The sequence below is a fragment of the Bombus flavifrons genome, chromosome 6, assembly GCF_040668555.2.
Source record: "Bombus flavifrons isolate JBK064 chromosome 6, iyBomFlav1_principal, whole genome shotgun sequence".
Taxonomy (NCBI): domain Eukaryota; kingdom Metazoa; phylum Arthropoda; class Insecta; order Hymenoptera; family Apidae; genus Bombus; species Bombus flavifrons.
In genome coordinates this window covers 10,379,515-10,404,161 of record NC_138447.1, presented here as the reverse complement: position 1 = coordinate 10,404,161, position 24,647 = coordinate 10,379,515, and the positions used below count along the sequence as shown (strand labels likewise).

The 24,647-nt window shown below is 36.7% G+C and overlaps 1 protein-coding gene, 1 long non-coding RNA gene and 1 pseudogene across 5 annotated transcripts in view; 2 read left to right on the top strand and 1 right to left on the bottom strand.

Annotated features, from left to right (window-relative positions):
- LOC138180943 (dipeptidase 1) overlaps window positions 1-24,647 on the top strand; it is a 257,130-nt gene that overhangs the window by 37,344 nt on the left and 195,139 nt on the right. The window lies entirely within an intron of this gene.
- LOC138180945 (uncharacterized) overlaps window positions 9,500-24,647 on the bottom strand; it is a 214,367-nt gene continuing 199,219 nt past the window's right edge. The window contains exon 4 of the long non-coding RNA XR_011173408.1: window positions 9,500-9,524. This is a non-coding gene — a long non-coding RNA (uncharacterized LOC138180945). The remainder of the gene's footprint in view (window positions 9,525-24,647) is intronic.
- LOC138181339 (uncharacterized) lies at window positions 21,631-21,749 on the top strand (annotated as a pseudogene).

Sequence of the window (24,647 nt, the reverse complement as noted above, 5' to 3'; positions counted from 1 at the left end):
TGTTAGGAATTAGTGGTTTAAATGTTGTTAGTAAATAGTTAGACTGTTATAGCTTAATAGTTTAAATGTTTTAATTTGATAATTTAATTCGAAACGGTTCTTTCTCGATGCTCACAGTAGAGGAGGTATAGGGCAAATGATTTCGCGCGCGAGTAGTGTGTTCTTTATATACCGCTGGCATGTATATGACATTGTGTTTAAATGTCAATCGAACGGTAACGGTATTTTGATATCTTAAAAGTTGGTTTTTTCATTTTAACACAATCGAATTTAATAATTTTTTAATTTTTATTGTAGATTGACACCTCCAATAATCTATTATAATAATTATTTCTATAATTTTTATATTTTTTATCAGCTGAAATTAAATGTACGTTTCTGGTACTACTTTTTGGTACTACTTTTTGATGTAAAACTGTTTTAATCTATATTCAATACCAGTTTATGACAAACATATTATAATATTATAATAGCCAAAGATGAAGTTGACCAGTGATCAAGAGTCCCAAAGAGAAAGAATCTACATAATATTTCAATTTGTAATAATTATTGATTTTTCGGTATTCTTTTACAAACATTTCCTACTTTGATGATCTGTCATAATATTTTATAACAATTTATCAATTTTCATAACTTAATTCTAAGCATATACCATCGTTCAACAATTAATTATTAAACATATAAATCTAATATGTTCTTACGACATACGTTCTTAAACGACATTTCAAATTATAAGTATTACATCAAAGATTCAAGGATGGACAGTGGAATTTGGAGTACAGATTGAAAAGTATAAATGAAATATGAATTGACCACACCACTATATTCTACCAACGCAGTGTAAAAGCGAGCACTTGTCCAGCTGTTTTGAAAACAGATAAAATTTTAAGAGAAGAAAACGCACGACATATGGAACTTCTATTGTAATTTGTTATATCTCTTCTGGACACTCGCAGACGGAATAATTTTTTTCTTTCATAAACAAGCAAAATTTCCATCGCAAAGAATTAATAAAATACTTGAAATGCCTGTTTCCTGTTAAATATATCTCAGATATTCAGTGAATATCAGATTTAATCGTCAAACCTGAAATAAATCAGCAATCTGTAAAAAGTCCTTTGTATTTTTACCTTCACCTTTTATCGACATTACAATGAACATAACGAAAATTGAATAATTCTATTCTCCCTGTTATATCCACGAACGAAATTTATATTCTATAAATTTACATTCGATCGTCGTTTTATATTTTTCAATATTGTTGAAATATTAAATATTCGTAGTAAAATATAAAGTACTCATTTATTCATGTTACAGTAAAAACTCATTCTTTACTATTAGCTCTTCTAATACATTTTTCCATTTCATGCACGTTACTGATGATACAAATGATCTTACGAAATAGTTTCAGGTCTTAGTCAGAATTTCGAGTAACATAGTGGATACAAAACTAGATATTAACATTCAAATTTCAAATCAGCAGGTCACCATCAAATTCTCAATACATATAAATACGAATATATGTCATACAAATGCAAAAGGAAAAAAAATATGATTAAAAAATACGATTTCAACGAATCATTCACATAAAAGTAAAAAATCCTCAAGTTAAGAATACTTACACCGAATAAAGTGAGAAGATAGGTATAAATTCTGGCATATCTTTATCATCGCGTGACTCTACCATCACAACGTAAGGGTTAACTATCCGAGTTTACCATCCTCCAAACACGAGCCATTTACGTCGACGTAAAAAATTTTCGAGATAAGGGACCTACTTACCCCGAACAGGTGTCATAGTGAAGCGTTTCATTGTAAGAAGTTCTGGCAGGAAGGCATCGAATTCAGAACAAATGTCTCGCTTCGGAGTGTCCCTTTAAGAATCGCGCTCGAGGGGCTTCCGTTAAGTAGCGAAGTTGAAAAGAAACACACCGCCCATGCTCGTGCTAAACGTACCCTATCTGCATCTGTGTACATTTACATACAGGCTGTTTCATAGAATTGGAAGCAATTTTCAGTAGCGCGTAGTACAAATTCAAATAAATAAAAACTCTTAGTAAAAGTAGATAAAAATATCTCCAACTTAGAAAGTGTGCGGACGGTTACCATAGACAACTTTTATATATGAACCTTTCAGAAGCCAATGATTAACTCTACTTTTTAGTGGCTTTTTAATTTCTTTACATATCTTTCATAATTTTAATATATGATTAAGATTCAATCCTTAAGAAACAAATAATTTACCACTATACTTCGTTAATTGGTAGAAGACATAGATAACACCAAGACAAATTTGAGAAACAGTGTTCGTAACGTCATTTTTTATTCAATTTTCAATTTACAGACGTGACTCATATGACTCCTGAAAGGCTCGCATATCGTTTGTTGTAGATATTATACAAAACATTTTGAAATTTCAAATCTAAAAATGTACACCTCCGACTATAAATATTAAAATACGTAATACACATACTCAAAAAAGTTTCTACACGTGTTCGTATTTTCATGAACAACTGTATATCGTGATTTGTTGTCGAACAAAAATGAAACAATTTCAAAAGTACTTTCGTGGGATCTACAATTTCATGTAGTTCTACGATATAATTACAGATACTCTCGTATGTATTATGTAAGATTATGTAATATAAGAATTATATATCTATACTATACAGTATACTATACAGTACTGATCTGTACAGATATACCTCTGTGTAAACAGGGATAGTATCCACTTGACTGATGCTAACGTCTTTTAACTCCGAAACTCATGATATTTGATCCCATGTTTATTAAGACACTTTTGTTCCTTTTGATGAGTACTACGTGTTCTTGAAGTTTGACCAACTTTTTGAACCATCCTGTATGTATGTATTCATAAAAACATAAATTGACATCTACATTTGTTACGTAGTCACAGCTTTCGATTTCACATGCGGAGAAACGTTTTATAATTTTTATATATTTATATATTTTTATATATTTTATATTTATAATTATTAATTGTTTATACCTAGAACATCGATGGTGTTAGAGACGATTAAATCGCTCGTATAGTTAGCTCGATCTTGATACCGTGCGAATATTTGCCACTGGTCTGATTTTATGTTCGAATAGAGCTTCGATTTCGAAAATCTTTATTGCCTGTAATACCGAAGAATTATGATCAGTTTCTCATGTAAATTCTTTTAATATCCCTTTCGACTGTTTTACGAGTCGTAATGGGCGGAATGTTGCGGCGAAGGGAAGTAACCTCTTCTTCGACCTCTGTAAATCGACCTTGGAAACTTGGCCACGTAGATAAGGCCAATCTCACACTGTGGTCTTTGAATCCAGCCACGAAATGGCCATTTTTGGTGTCCGCGTAAGCACGTACGGAATACTCGCGTATTTTACGACCGACGTGTTTATATTGCTTCTACGTGGACCGATCTTCGTGTATTACGATAAATGATAGATTCTATCATATTTTCTAGCATCGCATCATTTTCACGCGGTCAAATTTTATACTAGATTCTCGTGAAAGATCGAGTGTATACTATAGACATTTTTGAAGTAAAGTAATATCACTATATTTCCTAACAAAATTTCAATAATACCTTTCAAGATAATATTTGATTCTTTTGAAACTCTCGTTGATTTCCAAATCAGATTGTTACACTAACTTTCCAACGAATATAACTATTGAGAATTGTGGATCTTAATTGCCGAAATAAAAGTAAAGGAATACTAATGTTACACTTAGAATTCATATTAAAATAGTTTTAGATTTATTTAATAAACGATTTCCAGGATCTTCGTCGATATACATTTGCACGCGTCTCAGTCTCACCATGTCACTTTCTTTGTCACACCATTTTCCATACCACATTACTCCACACACTCATATTCATATACATGTGTAACTACTACGCGGCCAATCTACTCTAGCACACAAAATTATACATATCTCAATAATAACAATGTAAAAAAATGCTAAACATTTTTATCAACATAATGCCATGATCTCTTGTTATCAAAATTTCTTGAAACTGCAGTGGATATCTACCGGGTTAGTTACACGGTTTCAATTTGCTTTCAAAATTGTAACGAAAATTGTAACGATTAAGCGTGATCGTGACACATAGTAACGGAAAATCATTGCAAAAAATTAGCGGTGGGACACCTACATTTAATTCATAAATTAAAGTCGAAGTTTCGTAAATCGGTACGGTGAAAGGTAGTTGGCAAGAAGAGACAGGAAGACGAGGCAATGCGAGAATCGTGACGTGAACGTGGCGCTTTTGGTTTCCGCCGAGCACGTATTCTCTTTGCTCGCGTCTACCAACATATTTATGCGTTTTCAGCGTTTCCACGCGTCTGCATAAACCATGTCGCCCACGCTTCTTTCCGTCACCGCGTACCCATAAACCGTTCTCCGTTTCTGTATCTATCGACGAACGTCCTGCGATTCTTTCGTACGAGTTTCTCTATTTCTCGTGTATCTACAACGCACAAAGAACGAGCGGCTATTCTTTGTCGGGAAATAAGCGGAAAGTGTAGAGCGAAATTTTTAATTAATTTTTTTACAAAGGAAGCTTTCGCGCGAAAATAAAATAAAATCCTTGTTTTTTCTCAGTATCCTTTTATAACAAGTCAATTTTCTACTATGTACCACACAGCTGATACATTATTTATATCTTTATTCTGCCTTTTATATTCCGCTGACAAAGAATATACAATACTGTATGCAAGTTTTAGACTATTTATCAAATAGAAATGTTTAATTCCCATGAATGAATATAGAGATATATAATATTGTTGATTCTAAATTTATTGTCGTTTCTTAAGAATCTTCCAATTCAAAGATTATTGGCAATTTACTTAAGGAAATTTGATTTCTATCGAATGACTGTTCTGTTATTCTGATCTTAGTACTTTCAAACAGTTTATTTTTATTTTCGATTAATTTCATTCACACGATTTTGTTGGCGCAGCTTTTCCATGAATCGCCAAAATACATAATATGTATATGAAATAGAAAAGAAAATCACGTTGGTCAGAGAAGCGTGGGGGAAGAAAATAAATTTGGAATCCGTTTGGCCCTGTGGCGTTGGTTCCGTGTTCGATTGGAAGCCAATTACCAATTCCCGTGCGATTTATGGGCCGAACGAAAAACGCGGACGTTCTCCTATAATCGAAAGCAACAGAACGTCTCTGTCTACCGCAACATTTTATTTTTCGCGGAGATTGCAATTCGACTCGTAACCACCGCGAAACAGATTTACGATACGCTCCTGTAACGAATTTCGATCCATCGAAATTACGTAGCAGAGGAACACTGAGATACATCGACATACCTTCCGGTTCATAAGTATCCGAAACTTACAAAAAATCAGATAAATCTTGGAAATGATTGGAAAATTATAAAAATACCTTTTGGAAAATATATTTTAAGAGATCATCAGCTGATTTCGTGACATCGAACAACGTTAAATTTCTTCTCGTTTGCATCCATCATGTGCCTCGAGCATTGCTTTAACCAATTCTGTTACCCGTGTTATTAATCCTTCTGTTTTATTTATTCTTATGTCAGTCTAAATTGCGATTTAAATTTTAAAATTCAAATTTACGTACATCTGTTGTACCGTGAAAAGTTCTGCAAAGTACCTTTTAAACTAGTGAATTTTCAAGCTAAGTGCCTTGATATATTTTTTATAGAGACGAACACGACGCATTTATCGTGAAAAATCTGTAAGAAAATATTTAGTTGCATCGAAAAGGCCACAAGTCTGATTTGAAAATCTTCGAGACGTCTCCACCTCTGTAGCGAATATATTATTTTATTACAACATAGCGTCTTCTATCCCTTCAGAGTTGTAGCTTGACTCAATTGCGTGAAACTGTATAATTGTGTTTCACCATATTAATAATCGGATATCGTGTTGCTTGTTTTTCAGCGAGAGATTCGACGTGTGTAATGAAATTACCCGACATTTAGGAGAAAGTTTACGAGCATCGAGTTATAGGAATCGCAACATAAAGTAGCTGAAACCGCGAAATTAAATTATCAGTCACAGGCAAATAACACGCGTTTAATTCCGATACAAAATACCCATTGATTTCGATAAGGTCTGGTGGCGATGAGGCCAGGCGAATGGAGGATGGTCACTGATTTATACGTCCGATTGAAAATTATGTTAACGAGCAGGTTTTTGCGTATCCTGTTTTGTCGCTCGTCGCTCAGCCACGAAATTGTATTCTACCGATTATTTGAGATACGAACGGGAAAAACGCGATACGAGTCACCTATATAATTCTCGGAACGTTAACAGCCGAAGTGATCTCGTTATGAAAGAGCCGTAATTGCAGCATGCATTAAAGCAAAACGTGTCTGTTCTTCCATTTAGGAAATTATAATGCGTTTCTTTTAGAAACGGGCAAATATAATTATCTACTCGTGTTTTTGCAAAAAAAAGAAGGAGAATATAAAAACTCGTATCATGTAGTATCTCTGGAGGGATGAAAAGATATGGATATTAAACAGTATCAGTGTATTGACAATGTATTGACAAATTTCAATTATAGATTTTAGACTGTTTTGCACAGTTATATGTTGAATATTAGGTCGTCCGGAAAGTTTCTTTCGTTTTATAAAGAAATAATGAATGCACAACATTTTCCGTTTTATATTATTTTATCGAATTACGTATGATCCATTTTCTTCTATCAAGATAAAGATCACAACATTAGATAGATTTCATGTTTGTATAAAGATGCATTGTTGTAAAACACGTGTCTGCGAAAGAAAGACACTTTTCCGACAACCTAACGATATAATCGGATGGTTTGTCATTTGCAAACATTCCATTTCTTCTATTATCGAATTTATTTCAATCCTATGAGAAAATCAATAATTAACTTCTAATTTGTAAATTGTAATATTTCGTTAATATCAGTTTTATAGAAGCTGAATAAAAAACTGCTTAAGAATCTACCGTACATATGGTTCAAATGCAAATCAGAAAAATTCTATATAGTTGCGAACGTTTCTGAATCGGAGCACACGGAAGGATAGAGAAACGACGATCGAGACTTAATTCACGGCGGCCTTTTCATTTCTCCGCGCAGCTGCAAACGTCCGGCGTTCTCATCCATCGTGGCTCGTTATTAAGTAATATCGGGAGATTTCGTCTGCTGGTTCGATGCGCCGATAAAATTTTCATTTCGCGGTTCGCTGGCGTCGTTGGGGCGAAAGGTCGAATGCCTTGCCGCTTAGATACGGAGGTCGCCACCTGGTCGCCTTTTGCCCCCAGAGCCGGCCAACTTTCTGTGCCACTGAACCCCCTCTGTCGATCCGGTGAACCTGAATGTGCTCGCTTTTACCCGTGAATGCGCCAATTAATTGCTAAATCTTTCGAATACTCTGTCATTTCAAACTTGGAATGCAAACTGTGAGACTTTTCTTTAGAAGAGACTAGAACGAAGGTTTAGAAGGAAATTATCGATCCTTAGAAAATTTGTATAATCTATTATTTCGTAAATAAAAGCATAAAGAAGGATATTAATAATGTATTATGCGATCATTCATTAATATGTTACTTAATACAAATTTAATCAGACATTTTTGCATATAACCGAAAAATTAATTAATGCATGGAAAGGTATAATAATAATATACGATAAGATTTTACATAAATTGTAGAAAATTATTAGCAAAAAGCTTTAACATGCTGTTAATTTTATTTATACTTATTGAAACCTGTTTTGCATTTTTATAGAAATGATTTCAATAGCTCGCTTCGAGTACCTTTGGACAGGTTAATTAAACGCATTTGAAAATCAATTACCAGCGCTCGAAGTTATTTCAGCTGTCCATTGTGCTGCCTTTGCCACATTTAATTTATAATTCTAAGAATACAATTACGATATGTCTACCATTTAAACAGAAAACATCGAACGTTTAAACGATAACGTTGAGTGCTTTCTCACTAGTCAAAGTAATAAATCTGAAGTAAATTAAATGTTCAATCCCTCAACAAAAAAAGAAAAAAAAAAGAAGAAAGAAAACGAGTTGTCCTAAAGTTTGAAGAGTCGTAAGAGTAGTTAGAGCAAAATTGTTATCAAGTTTAAAAGTAATCACCGATAAGAGAATAACTGTAGAGATTAGATATTCTAATAATTTGAACTAGAAATGTAGGAAAGTTGGAAGTAATAGTTGTCAGATATTTGTATTTTAATTTCATAGTTGATAGGAAGTCTCATATTGGTACTTTAAACAGTTTAATCTAAAGATGATTGGATCAAAGATAACTCGAACTTCTCCACTATTGGTAATCGAAGCTCGAGAAGTTCAAGAGAATCTTTGACCTCGATAAAGGCGTCTTGCCTCTTACACAAAGGTAGCAGATGCAAGATAACACCCTCAAAGCGTTCGATCAGTGTTGGCCAAACATTCAACTGCAACTTCCGGCCGCGAGTCATGTTTATCAGATAGCAAAGTCGAAGTTCTCGCTCGATTTTTAACGATTTGTATACTCTGCACGAAGAACGCATTAGTTGCCGCGTTTTCCACGATATTGCTGTCTACCAAGCACTACGCGCGAATTACTGATGGGGCGAACTCAATTAGGATCGTTAACGAGGGTATTACTCCGAAAACGAAGCGAATGAACTCGCGAATGCGTCACCAAATTCGTCGTTATAACGATCGTACACGATTTACTACGACCTGCAACATCGATTCGATTCTTACGTTCCTGGAATAATTTTACATTTATATTGCATTCTATTAATTTGCTGATTGGATCGTCCCTTATCCTTACAGTCATGATTTTTCTAGATACATGTAGTAAAACGCTTTGAAATTGTAAATCTATACGTGACAAAATCTTAGGAAAATGATTTGAGATGTATTTCACGTTTTTGTATCTCATTTAGTCGAGTAGAAGAAGCTATAACATTGGTAGAATGTACTGAAACTAAATGTATATTTGTTACATATCTTACACTACAATTTCTAAAGTAGTTTAGTGTAATAATAAATACTACAAATATAAAAGAACACAACACGGAACAATAATATATGGAGAAAATAAATTGAAAATATTCACGTTATAAAGTAATAGAATAGTAATCGTAGCGCGTCGACCAATAGCGCTCGTGGCTGACCCAGTATAGGATATCTGACTAGTAAAGGGGCGATTCTACTCGTTACTCTACTGGCCTTTCTTAACACTTTACCGACCGATAGCCGATTAATCGGTTGTTTATCGCCGACGCTTATCGACTGACAGCCTATTAATCGGCTTTTTGTTGCCGACAATCTTTCTCATTATTCGAGCAGTAATTTGTTATTTAGTACTAAGGTACCTTGCTCAGTTGCGTTGCTTTGTAAGCTCCCACAGTTTTATACAAATTTGAAAAACTTACCGTTCGCGATGAACGAAAAGAATGGTATTGGAGAGTCTAAACCGAAACAGAGTCGGTGCCAGGGAGAATCTGCGTCTGAGCTGCCGATCGGCAGTCTGTGTATCATCGGTTGTTTCCTGAAATTATAGCAGGTGTACAGGAATAGAAAATGTTGATGAAAATTTGATAAATAAATAACCGCCTTTGTATATTTGTATATATGATTATCGTTATGTATATGTTTGATCGAGTCAAATGAAGCCTCTGAGAGAAGTTAGGATTAAACGTAAGAAACGAAGAGATCTCTAAGATATCTTTAACAGTGTGTGTGATCAGTCAAGTCACTAAAAAAAGGCAGAGCGTCTCAACCAAAAATTCTATGTGGGATCATGAAATATCAGGAATCATTTTGGTACATTACGCGTTTATTTATTCCAGTTATTCACATTAAAGATTCCACTTTCGCTCGCTTAAAGCATACATATTATTATACAAATTAATAAATGTTAATAATACCAACTCTCATCAAACAAATATTATTAATTATTATTAATTATTATTAAGAAATAAATACGTAAATCACAACATATAAATCAATCAGCTTGTTTACCAATCAATGTTTTAAAAATTTCGCTAATTTTATTCCGGATTATCAATCTCATTACATATAAAACGGACTTAAAATCCAAATGAAATCCCTCGTGTTCGATGGCATTTTAATTTAATTGATCCTACCATAGAGTTATTCGAATCATTTTCTACTCCTTTGTCATACTTTTTCTTCTTGGTACGCGATTTGGTTATTCCAAATAACAAGAAATTTGACAATTCCGTGCGCAATCCAAGATTGAAATTTTAAACTGCTGAATCTTAGGTGACTCAAATAATTCTACCCTAAAAAAACTATAAACCATTTCATTTATCTTTCTTCATTTATGTCTATCAAAGACGATTAGCATCGATGAATTAAAGTTAGGTTGGGCACTATAAAAATACGCCCATCTATCTATTATGCCAGAATGAAGTATAACAGAAACTGAATTTAATCGAAATTCTTTGCGAACATTACGAAAACAAATTTCCTATAAATCTCTGTATAGGAAAAAGTTGTTCAGAATGTTGACTTCGACAACATATTTCAAAATTATCAAAGTCGATGAGGTGTGCACTTTTCTATATAATTATCGAAAAAACGATAAGGTCTGTGGAAACGAGTGTAATCAGGTTAAGTCTGTTCCTGATTCGTTGGTTGCGCGAGTAGAAATTCGAAGAGGAGTAATCCTTATCAATCAAATTGGCGCAGGGAAAACGCGGACGTGTGCCGATGGGATTTGGTCGGAAAAGCGTGTTGGCTCGCTGGGAATAGATCGTGGCTTAGCGGGAAAGTTGTCGGGGGAGAGGCGAGCTTTATAAGCTTTCGATGCGCTGGGAGTGACGCGTAACGCGGAAAGTTGCCGCGCGTCTACGCGATCGCGAAATTCTCGGCTGCAACTTTCTCTGCATCCTTATTTCACCGAAACCGGCGTAATGGGCTTTCGTTAACGACCAAAGAATGCTTCAACTACGCGCCCTCTCCGGAAAGGAACTTTATCAGCGAGGAACCGTGAGATTCTCGTACCATTCGCGAAAAGGAAAACTGGAATTTCTTCGATCTTTTGACACGTTCTCTTTGGTATCGAACTACATATACCTGAGATATTTGCTTTTTACGTCTGTATGAATTTTTGTTACGTCGTGTGTACATCCAAAAAGCATCATTCCGATTCGTGAAGCATTGCTTTGTAACAGAAACTCGTCCTGTCTTTATATTTGTTACAGTATATGTAATGTCTGTACAGAAGCAGCATGAATTTAGGCGACAATCTAATCAAATTTATGTTGCACTTTTAGTATTTTTCATAGGACATTAATATTTATAGTACAATTCTACTTCCTCGTTGTTTGCAGAAAATGGGAACAAAAATTGACTGATTTCTTCGAGTTTCTGTATCTGGAATACTGCTGCGAAATAGGGTAGCTTTCGCTATTGTTTGTTGTATAATTTATGTTTTACAGTTACATATTTCTTATTTGAAACACATATCTCTGAGAAAATTCATTTAATTAATAATTTATTCTATTCAACTCTCGCGCGCTGTTGAACAAAAGTAATCAATCTGTAAAGAAACTTTACGCTCTTTGTATATCGAATGCTTGTTTCTTTATGAGATAAGCAAACACATATTTTCTGATCCACTTTTTGTAGTTGATATTTTTATTACGTTATGTTGCTCGAAATCCGCCAAGAGTTTTCATAGAGACGAAATTATCGATGCGAATGATACAATTTACTTTTCGTTATGCATTGTATACCGTTATTAAAATTTATATTTAAATGTCCAATATTTCCACTAGAAAGTAACCTACATATTTTGTCGTAATTCGCGAAACAATCGCTTTAACTTCCGATTGCCACAATTTTCATCAAATATTTCATACAGCCACAATAATTTATGAATAACAATTATTAAATACGTTGCCATTGAAATTTCTGCTCTTTTCTACAAGAGCCGTGCCGCTATTAATGTCTGCACATCGCAGTATGAATATTTCCCATAGGAAATAACACGTCGATAGCCGTGCACCGTCGATAAAGTGTTATTACCATGGTACACGATTATCAGAGTGCTGATATTTATGTTAATTCATGTTTCTATGAACACTAACGACTGTTCGACCAAAGAAACAGAACCTAAGCAGAGATTTATTCTACCAGTTAAATATTATAATGCATCCTACACTTTGAATATTTTATATATTTTTGCATATTACGTGCATTATGTACATTTTCGTATCTTGCAATTTTCCATAAATGCATAAACATCCGCAGTCTAATGATTATTGCTCGACTCTCTAGAAACCAAACGATTTATCTTGACAGAGTTATTCGGTTCAGCCCTATTTTTATTAAGTTGTTGGATATGAAATATCGTTTCTTCGAAGTTTAATAATTCAAAGGTAAATTGGATTGTTGAAAACTCAAGCAACAGTTTAGTCCTGAATTTCTTTGCTTGTAATTTTTATCGTTATTAAACAAAATTTCCAACGTTTTCTTCTTAACAAAAGGGTGTATGATGTAACGTAGACACAGATGAGTATCCCCGGATTTCTTTCAGATTCTCTTAAAATATAATACGATAGAAAAGTTAGGTTCGAATGTAAATCACCCAGTTTGCCTATCGATTGTTCAAAAAATACGTTTCCTTCGAGAGGTTAAATTTAACAGTTTGTCCAATATTAGAGAAATTAACATTTTATCGTTGCTCATTATCTTTTGATACACAAATGAATTTAAAAGAAACTGTGTCAGCTTCGTTTCAAGAATTTTTGTATTTTAAAACCGATAATTTTTATCATCTTAGAATAATGAAACTGGGATTAGTCGTAGAAGAAATTGAAGCATTGAATCTTATACATAGGAATTACTTTGATTAAATATATGACTTTCCGAAACAACTATATAGGATTGAGGTTTTATATCGACATTTCCTATGTCGTATGAACTTAATGCGTGGCACAATTTCGGAAAGATCCATTAAGAAGATAAAAGAAAGAGAAGGAAAAAGCCGATTAATACGTGGTCCGATTATTTCGAAGAAGTCAGGCTGAACGACAAACAGCTGACCAAACAAGTCCGTTGTCGGTGACACGGGTGTTATGGTAATTTTATAGAAAATCGATATAGCCGACGTGGTATATCCAACGTGCGAATCAAATATTCGAAAACATTCGTGGTTGTTCTGTCGGAAAACAGTGTGACCAGCGTTCCTCTGGCCAACCAAAAAATATTCTGGCTCCGTTGTTTTCGTTCCCTGAACAAACCACACGGTGGATACGCTTGGCGAAAAATCTGTTTTCTAAATCATTCGTTGCTGTGCTGCATGTCACACCGACTCGAATTTTCAATGGAGATCATCTTGAATTTCGGTTTTACGTATCCTTTTTTTATTTTCCATGTGTAAACATTCGAATATCAGATATCACGTCAAAAGGAGATCATTCGAATCTTTCGCGAGATCGAATGGTTCTTTCCTTGTTAACTTCTCACGAAATTCCCACTTTCTTCTCTGTAGCATGATGCGCGTTCTACTATGTTATCGTTAAACCGAACTGATTCTCGAAAGCAAGTTAAAAGTATCGAAAGTTACGGTCGTGGGATTAAAGAAAGCCTGGTTCGAGCTTGAAGTTAGATTAAAACTTAAGAGTAAAGTTAAAGTACACTTCGAAGTTACTTGCACTAGACAGATACTGTACGTAACATTCTTCTTCTCATATGCTCCTTAATGGAGGATGCATTAACTCCTCTCAACTAACGTCAAGCTAAAACGTAGCCAGAGGATCGTTGTAATCGAAATTGTGATTGAAATGTTTAAATGATGAACGACGAAACAGCAAGAAACCGAAAGAAAGCGTTCTTTTAGCTGCAACAATGTGAAGCATAAGCTTCTTAAATTTCCATAATTATCCAATATTTCCAAGCGTTTTCATAATTATCAGGGGACGCATTTTCGTTTCATCAAATATCTTCGCGATGTAATAACGTAAATATTAATCGGCCAAGTTAACACGATTACCGAGAAACAGGCGCGCACAACGAAATTCCAAGTTGAGTGATTATTAATCGTTTAGGTTTGGAAGCTGAAACGACGCGACGGTTCGATCGCGATTTCCCTATCAGCGACTTAATTGCGTCTGACTGGATGTTTTGAAGCGGACGTTCGCACACGGCTGATCGATGCCAGTGGCAACGCGTGTCCGATCTAATGGGAGCCTAATAACCCAATTAAATGGGGATTGGCTGCGTCCGTGGAAGCCGTTGGAAAGCCAGCGAGAAACGGGCTGTAACCAAGCATCCTGCGATCTAGCTAGATCGTTCGTGTTCGCGCGAACCGTCAACGTAATAACGTTGCATGGTTCAGCCATCGACCCGATTTTCTTTTCGAATCTCGTCCGATTTTTCGTAATTCTCTCGGCATGACGTTTATCCGTTCGTTTTCGAGAAACGCGACGTTTCTATTTGCGAAGGAGAGCACGAAAACGGAAATAAATGGGAACCAGGCGCCCAGGACGAGGAAATAAAATTTTCAGCCCCGATATCGCCGATAACATGCGATGTCGGCGCGTATTAAATTATGAGTCTAGTAAATATTAGTTCTATCGCGAACTTGGCGCGAAAACCTTTTCCTGTTCGACCCTCTCCCTGTTCGCCGCTTTTTTCTTCCTTTTTTCTTCTTTTTTTTTTTTCGTTTACACGAAACGCACGATGGCAACGATAGTTTTTCATCGAAATAAAATCAAGCAACGCGCAACGGTTCGGTTAACGGCACGTGGTCGCGTGCCTACATTTTGCTCCCTTTTGTTTCCACGCTGGTGAAAACCCGTGCAGTTTCCTCGTGTTCGCCGGGGAAATTACTCGAAAACGGAAATAGTCGCGAGAGGGGAAAACGGTTGGAAGTCGGACGCGAAAACATTCCACGGGCCGTTCACGGCAGACCAATTACCCCGCGGAAACTGCCATCCATTAAAGTCCCCTCATACTGACCCTATTAGTTTTCCCCGTTTTTTCCCTGTACTTTCTTCCGCTACCCCTTCCCGCGCGAAATCGTGCACGTTGTCCTACCTCGACCATCGTTTCACTTAATCGAACGGATTAATTGTGGATCGATAGCTGCCGAATGATATGGGGCAAACCTACGAAGAAGAACGCGTAAATGACATGAGCATTTTGCGTGACAGGCTTATCACTAAATACTTAAAGTCGTTATCGCAACTTTTTCTTAATTATCTTCCCCTAATTGCTGAACGATACAAGTTATATTAGTCTCTTATCGAGAATGTCATCGAGAATAAGGTAGGAAATATCAGGAAAATAATCGACTCGTAAAGTCATAAAATAATAATTGTGACGCGTCGATAGATATCGTTCGTGGCTGATCAAGTACGGAACATCTGGGTAGTTACGGGATGATTCTACTTGTTACCAGTAAACGAAGTACACGATTTCATGTTTAATTTGAAGATCGATTTTAAGGTCGATTTTAAGGTCGATTTTAAGGTCCATTTTAAAGTCCATTTTAAGATCCATTTTAAGATCGATTCGAGGGCGATTCGTAAAGTTTCACGTCGAAAAATACTCATAAGAAAAAAAAAGAAGCAGATGCAGGTTGATCGAATTGAAAGTGTTCGGAACAAACCGATTTCGAGTGAGCTGTTCGGAACTCGAGTGGAAACTCGATCAGCCAGTTGAAGAAGAATCGTAACTCGTAAAGGATTGCAAGTAATTACGATATCCCCGGGGGTTGGAGAGGGGGTTGGGTTAAACCGCGTCCAATCGGTTACAGCTAAAAGTTTTTCGAAATAACCGGCCCTTTCCCTCATATTCCAAAACTGACTTTCACGTTCTGCCGAAAAATTCCATTTGCAAAATATCTTCGATAATTTTCTATTCTCGAACTATATACTATACATGTTATAGGAAACAGAAGAAAAATAACAAGCGTCAAAAAGCATTCTTTTAAGCAACTCAGCTTTCAAACCAAAACTTTTGCTTCCACCTATCGCCATTATGAGCGAAAATACAAAATATTCGAATCGAAAATATTCTTATACTGTGACCTACGAAGGTTTGCTGTCTTCGTTGCACTTTTCCATTCACAAAAAGGGAAACCAAAATTTGTCGGTGAACGAGAAGGTTGAATCGTCCGATGAGGGGAAATTCACGCGGTTTTCCGGTTGCGGTTGGCATCGCGTGTCGCACTCGAGAACTCCTCGATTCGAGTGGAAATCCAATGAACGAGTGGCAGGCATCGGTAAATGAACGAGGTCTAGCGAAATGACCGCGACTTTTTACACCGACTGCTCGCTTCGTAGCCGCTCTACATTAATTAACCTGCGGTGTATCATTGTGCTTGAATTACGTAATTCCGCTATCGTGGTAGGATAATGCGTGTAAATTAGTGTCAAAACGTAATCATATCGCATGGCAATGTTTCAGCATCTTATTTCATCGTAACACGTGAAGTGTTCGATTTTTAATCACTCGTACTTGACTAGTTCCTAAAAAAAAAAAAAAAAAAACACTTTTATACATAAAAAATAACAAATCAAAGATCATGTACTAATATGGAAGAGAAAATTCCCAGTTTTCAAATGACATATGTAAAATAATCGACAGGAGTAAAAGTATTTGTAGAAAAATAAAATGAAAGCCTAATTATAAAACCCTGAAAAACTACATCTTTTTGTTACAACTACCATTTACAATTAGGCGTACCTATATATATCTTCTATACCGCGTTTTTTTATTTTCTTTTCATAATTCTACTACAGAAAGAAAAAGGGAAGAAATAAAACAATACAAACTTCCATGTACAGATTCGTTTCTTTGCTAATGCGCGGTAGGATGGTTAAATAAAGTTAACGCGCAGTTTTCCTTCCTACGTTAATTAAAGTGAACAGAATCGGTTTTACGGCACCGTTTCAGCGCAACGTTACCAATTGTCCATTGCCATAATTCTTCGGCCTGCCTTGCGCGCGCCGCGACAAACGCTGTGACGGCACGGGCACCGTGTAAACCGTTTACGACGGTAAGAGGTTTACGAAGCAGTATGTCGCTACACGAAACTACGCTTTACAGCAGTAAAACGGGATCCGATTTCTATATTCATGACTGGTATGGGGCGTATACCTTGGAACCGTAATGTTGCTTCTGCGGTATGCTTCGCGGTATCTTTGTCATTTAATCGAACGTCGCTCGTTTTAACTGCTATCCTTGTAATTGTTATAATTATATGGCAAATGCTTGTCATCCGTTATATTAGTTGCAGAGAAGGCTAGTTAAAGGTAATAAAATTATTAGAGCGAGTACGAATGCCGAGTTTTCTCCTCTTTTACGAGGTTCGTGCATATGAAATGTAATTTCTTCGATGTGCAAACATCTATAGGAAAACTAGATGCTGGAAAATCCAAGCGAAACGATCTTGAATTTCTTTACTCGTAATTTCTATTTTTAATAAAAAGAATGTTCAACATCTCGGTTATTATTTATACGATGTAATAGTTACATATATATATATACATATACATACAAATAATTTAATATCATATTAAAGTAATTTATACAGACAAAGTATTTTTGAATTTTATCAAGATCTTTCAGAGGCTAAAATAATAGAAAAGAATATAAATACCCATTCTGGAGGAAATGAAAAAACATTCCTTCTTTCATTTACGCAACTTCGTGATGTGCAAACTACGTAGAAAAAAAGCAACGAACAAAGGAATGTATATGTAAAACTGTAACGTTATGGCAAGTATTTGTAATAGGAACAATAAAAGTACGACAAGTAATGAAATTTCTGAGTTATTAAGAAAGCTCATTAAAATCATGTAAAAGTTACATATCATTTTTCAAGCAAACTACATACGGTTGAAGATTCCTTTGAGGAAACACTTTACATGCATCGACCTAGTAGAAATCAGAGTGTATCTCTACAATTTCTACATCCGCAACATTTTAATCAAATTACCCAGGCCATTTTCTTTCAAAAAATTACAACAAAATAGCCTGAACGCAAAGACACCAAAATATTAATATCCCAAATATTAGTCCAACAATTAAACACAAATCCAAGAATTTGTAAAATTCGATACGCCTTCCCCGTTTTTCCATGAAAATGTCGAGGCTCTAGCGCAGGTGCTCTTTATCGTAAATATTCTCGGAGCGTAGAAAGACGTCGAAATCTGCAAGCATAATTCGCGAGGTAGCAAACAGCGAGGTTCATACACGACCGCCACCCATGCGGATGGGACGATGGTGTTTATCTAAGCTGAGTTTAAGCTGCTGGTCGGTCTCCACCTGCTCGTAATTGTCCTGATATTTGGCCTAGTTGCTGCTGTTCCTTCCTCCATCTGGAGCTTATTTATTAATTGACCCTAAACTACGGCGCAACCGGCTTGGTCGTTTTTGGCCCAGCGAGCACGGATGCTCATCGGTACGTGAACAACCCTGCCGCGGGTGTTAGAACTTGAATGGGGAGATAATGAGCGTGATAAAAGGGAGTACTCTCTAGGCATTAAAGTGTTAGAACGCTCTGATTCCATGATGGAACACAGATTTACGCCTTCGAATCCTTCTCCTTGTGATTTTTATTAGGTCAGCTGGCATTCGGAGATTTTTCTTCGCTGTCATAAATCATTGCTTTTCCGACAAGTCGAACATTAACGGCTTTACAATTCTATTTGGAATTTACTACTGTTATGTTATTTTCTATGATAAATAAACTGATCGATATCAAACACTGACAACCTATGTGGATAATAATATAGACAAATTATCAAACAAATGGAGTCGATCAGGTCCTTGATTTATTGCTTAACAATTTCTGTGTATAAAATATATGTCCTATAGCTCTCAATTTATTTAAATAACAAAGGTGAAAAAATGATCGTGATCCCAAGTTAGTAGTGATTCGTAGTTGGGGTGTTTTTGCAGAGAACAGAGGATTCTCGACGGATAGCGATTTTTGACTTTTCAATAATCGGCACCCGTGTGGGTATGCAAATTCGCCAATTACGCCGAAACGGCAAGATGAAGCACGCTGTGTAAAGGTAATTCACGTGGGTCAGCTTCGATTGGATTTCTCTTGGTAAATTCCGTCGGCCGCGAACGTTGGCAATGAACATTGGAAAAAGGATCGACAACTTGTACCTTGCATCCCTCTGAAACGTAATTTGTTTCAAATGATTAAAAACAAAAAAAAAAAAAAAAGAAAAATGAAAAATTAGCCTTTCAATCTTACACATCTTCTGTATTGCATCAATAATATGATATACATGAAGATGTTACTAATTAAATTTTTCATTCAACCGATTAATTTAATTTTCCATCGAACCACGGAAATTTAATTTACACAACATCAATTTAGAATTCAAAGAACATGGTAGATTCGGCGGAATTTTCCACACTTTACATAGCCGCGAGTACGTGACAGCGAGTCTCAGAATAAAAATGTCGTGTAGGTTTCGATTTTATGAGTTTCCTTTCCTTTTCCCGTGAAAGATGTTAACGCCGACTCGGTAAAGAGGAAAACGGAAACAGTTACCGGGCTCGTGAAATACGCCAACCGCGGCCTCTACAATTATTCACCGGTTGTCTCGCTATCGATTTTTGTCTCTTATTTGTATATATTTTCAAGCAGACTGTTATTCGCGAAATTTCTGCCACATTGCGTGTGACCAATGTTAATGAAATTCATTATTTCGCGGATCGTCTAAAAGTTCGATTGTTCGAAAACCTTGGACGTTGGAATAGTCTTGGAAAAACGATCTTTCTTTCTTCGATGTGAATTTTTAAAGATTTCGAAGATCTGTATTATTCCGAGAAACTCGTTTCTTTCGTTTATAGCGTGTGACACGCAATTCCGTAACCGACGTAAGCAAATGCGGTAAACGAAACTGCAGTTGGCACTCTCGCCAGAAATTCAACGTCCGATCCATGTGTGCCAATAGCGAAATCCCCGGAGAAGCTTTGTGACATATGTAAACAGGCCACACAGCCAATGTGCTTTCCTCCTCTTAGTGGAATTCATTTACCTTTTAAAGTAAATTTCGTCACCTTCTTCGCAGATCCTCTCGACGTACACAGCTGCAATCGAATATCCTGCGCATCTTTGACGATTTAAAGACTTTATGCGATATTGCTTGATTCGTGTTCATGATGCGTTGAGCGTATTCACTACTACTAAAATATACACTGGCTCACGAAAGTATTTAAACACATACTTTAGAAAACTTTTATGTATAGTATAATTCTGTGTCGTATGTGAAACATTTAGAAATCGTGTTCTTAGTATTGGGTTGGCAACTAAGTGATTTATCACCTAATGACAAAATCCGCAATCACTTAGTTGCCAACCCAATAGCACTATAATTAGATATGAGTGTTATGATCATATTGATAAGATTTGGGATCGATCGAAAAATCTATATAAAAGTTATAAAATATTTCCTGCGAATATATATTTAATCAAAATGTAATATACAGCGTAAATAATCATCTTAAAAATATAATAAATTTTATAGATGGTTCCATTGAATATCGAGGATTATTAATCTAATAGGTAACTGAATATTTAAATGCTTTTGCGATTTCTGTGAATTATATTTCCGCGCTAATTATTGCACTCAACAAATACATATATATATATATATTCTTTTATTGGATATTTGAATGGATTCACATCTACTATCAAAGATAAAAAATATCTACGTGAAGGAACAAATCTGAACACCAGTCGTAGTTTCTATCTCTCGTATCTTAAATCTAAATTATTACTCTGTAATATTATTATCTTTAGAAGTTGTACCGAACGATTTAGAATTTATTGTTGTAAAGAAACATTGTATACAGAAAGTAGAATAAAGAGATCGTTTTATTCATATAATTACGCATGCAGTAGAACATAAAAATGTAACTATTAAATTAAAATGAAAAGTCCACTTAAGAGTAAAAGTACGAAATGTACTTTGGGATAAAAATGAAAATTCCATTTAACGCATGGAATGGAAAATCCTCTTAAAAACAAAAATACAAAATCCACTTAAGGGTTAAGATTGAAAATCCACTTACGAGCGAAAAAATAGAACGTTCACCTAAGGGTTAAACACCCTTTACATTATTCCCCTGTCTCTTTGTATTTACTATATAAATCGCCCCATTTTAAAACCAACAGAAAACCTCTGTGTTGAAATTATCACAACAAACCGCTTTCCTACGTTATCGTTTCCACTATACCCACGCTTAGCGATATTTATAACCAGCCGTTCCTTTATCTTATCACGAGTATTTTATCCTATGTGAGCCAAAAATTACTTGATCCTATTAGATTTTCATGCAGGTGCAGTTTGATTGACAGCCAGCTTGAGCGGCCCGCACTCAATTAGTTGCCAGCTTGAGCGGCCCGCACTCAATTACTTGCCAGCTTGAGCGGCCTGCACTGACTTAGTTGCCAGCTTGAAAACCGCAACGACTTAGCTGCCAGCTTCGGACCCGCAACGACTTAGTTGCCAGCTTGAAAACCGCAACGACTTAGTTGCCAGCTTGAAAACCGCAACGACTTAATTGCTAGCTTGAGCGGCCCGCAACGACTTAATTGCCAGCTTGAGGCCCGCAACGACTTAGTTGCCAGCTTGAGCGACCCGCGTGCCAACACCCTGGCCGCGCTGAGTGCACTCGTTCCCGTCAGATTACGAAAGTTAAGCAGTGCCGGGCACGGATAGTATTTGGATGGGTGATCGCCTGGGAACTGCGTGTGGCGTTGGCGAAGCACGCTGGGCCCGCCGCGCCCCCCATATTCGGACTTTTGGGCACCTGGCGGCTCAGCGCCTCGGGGCCGCCAAGCAGTCCGGTAGGGAAACCGGGCTGCCTGGCACGGCGGCTCCGGCGACGGAGGCGTGGTGTGTGACAATGGCCACACACCGCTCCACCGGTTCCCGGGCCTCTCTCGATCGCAGCCGGGACGGTCATCGTGGACGTTTTAGTCGGTAGGAGTCCGACACTACTCTGCTGCTACGCGATTACTGCAGCAGCGGAGTGTCCATGAGGATTTCTCCACGTACAAAAAGAAAAAAAAAAAGGTACAGTTTGATGAGTGGATCGATGTGTCGAGACGATCTCCACGTCGATAGGTCAACCTTCTCCGTGAACCATTCATTGTCTCGCGGTTTAGAGTGGTAGTTCAAAGAATTCCTCTAATGGAATTTGTCTTACGTTGAAATCGGCTGCGCGTCACACGTCACCGAGATCGTCGCGCGTTATCCTACACGCATAGTCGATATCGATAATCGTATCGTCAGGCCAGACACGTACGTGCTGGACGAACGGAGAAACAGAATGAAAGAGAGTTAGCGGGGATGGGATTCCCTGTTTAATCGATTTTCGAGGGGGAGGGGCGCCGATTTCGGGGCGGAATCGTCCAACCGAAAGACGAACCGAGCGTCGGCCAATTTCCACCAAGCGGATGCTACGTGTCGACGTATCGAGCCCGTACGCTGTGAAATTTCCCAGCTAACTGTAAGTGGGCTTAACGTTCCGCGAGGATTGCGCGGATCGTGAATCAACACCTCGTGAAAATTGCGTTTGCGAACGAGAAAAAAAAAAGAACAGGAAAAACAAAAGAGGGAATGGCGAAACAACGATGATATAACACCGTCGGCGCAGGCAGGTTCGATCACTTAACGAGTTCCGAGGAGCTATGAATTTTATTTGAAAATTTCGTATGTGTCTTATAGGCGGAGTAATTGGTATTAAATATTAACCTTTGGACAGCTATGCGGTTCTTTTGCACAGAATATCGTTGTAACGATTAACCGAGTATCTTAAATTTCGGTTTTGTTAATTTATATCCTTTGACTACGGTTTTATAATTTTTGTTCCACTTCTAATTTACGATCGAAGGATTTGTAGTAACAGAAAACAGCTGCAATATTTAAATTGTATTTATTGGGAAAGCACAAGTTTCATATTCCAAGGAGCAAAGGTTTATTATTACGAGTAATTTGTGATACTTCGTTAGTTGGTTTGTGTCGAGTTACTCAAATTGCACTAGAAGATGGACTGTACCGAAAATGGAATAAATGTACATGGTAAATATTTTCTATATGAATGCAAACAACCCTAAATGTCCTGAATGCTAATCTATGTTTTTTAATCGTTGAAAAATATAAAATACAAGGTTTAAAGAAAATGACTTTGGATTTAAAAGGATTAGCGCAAACAATCGCACTACGTAGACTGGCGTTTAAAAATATTTTCCGAAAAAGTAATGAAATAAATATAGAACAATATTTACCTATATGTACTATATTTGAGATCCTTTTAATCCGCCTTTCACGCCGTTGAATGTTCCTTATGGGATGATCGATCTTGAAGGGTTAAGGATCGTTTTTAGGAACAAAGTTGAGTCAGATAAAACGCACATAAAAAATGATAGGAATATCTTTTGGCACGATCGAGAGTGTATATGGATGAAATAGCGCTGGTAGGAGGGTGTGACATGATTCATTCTCGGTATCAATCAAGGCTGACGCGCATACAAACACGCATAACTCCTCCGACTATGTCGTTTCTTCTCAGACCTCATTGCAAAAGAGTGCAATCCCTCAAGAATGCACGACACGTTGGTCCCTTAGGATTACTATTACCGTCCTGAAAACAATAATTTTCTCAAGAACCTTTTCGATAATATTTCCACCTACACGTATTAATAATATATTTGTATCGTTGAACATAGAATGTTCATTCTTTTTTCCTTTTTCACCGAGTAGGTAGTTTCTCAAATAGATATTACTTTTTATTGAAATTTCCTTCGACTTCAATTCTTGTTTTCCTCCTTTCTTACAAGAGGCTATTCTACAAATTTCCATGAATCGATGTTCCCATAATTGATAGTTCCGTCAATCAACGACAATCGAATTTCTATTGCGTCTTGTCAAGTATTATATTTTATAGGAATTCCTTGCAATCTCTGTTCTTATTGTACAATATTTCCTATAAGAGACCACCCTCGAAATTTCCATTAATCGATACTTCGATAATTGATCGTTCCAGCAGTTGATAGTCTAGAAATCGAGATTCTACTGTATTTTCTCAAGTATGCATTAAGCGTAATTAACAAGAGGACAGGTTAGAGGATCGTGTTGGTGGAATTTTTCGATAGTGGCGCACGGTGAGCGAAGTAACGAGCCGAAGTGCAGAAAAATATTTATCCTGCATACGTAGCGATAACAAAGGGTAACAGGCTACGATGAATAATGCATATTCGATGGAACATCGCGCGTCATAACCGTTGCCGGGACTAGCTAGCTCGTTTCGTCTTTTAACGCTGCATTATCCAGCGTACGCGAGCCCTTTTGTGTTGCGGTCCGAACGGTTGCTCGGTACCAAGAGCGTATTTTATGAGGCTACGTTTGTGGATGGCCTCGTAAAATATCTACTCGTCTTTAAACCGATCGAATATCTCGGTTCGATTAGATTGCATCGAACGCAACGTCGTACACCCCCGCCTTCTGCAGATATTAACATTTTATTATCGTCTCGCCCCTTTAGCGCTGACGACGGTTTTGCGAAACGTTCACCTACGTCCGATACATTTCTACCGATGACTTACTCGTTTATCGATTGTTACTCGTTTCGAAATTTTCGATCGTGCGACACAACACAT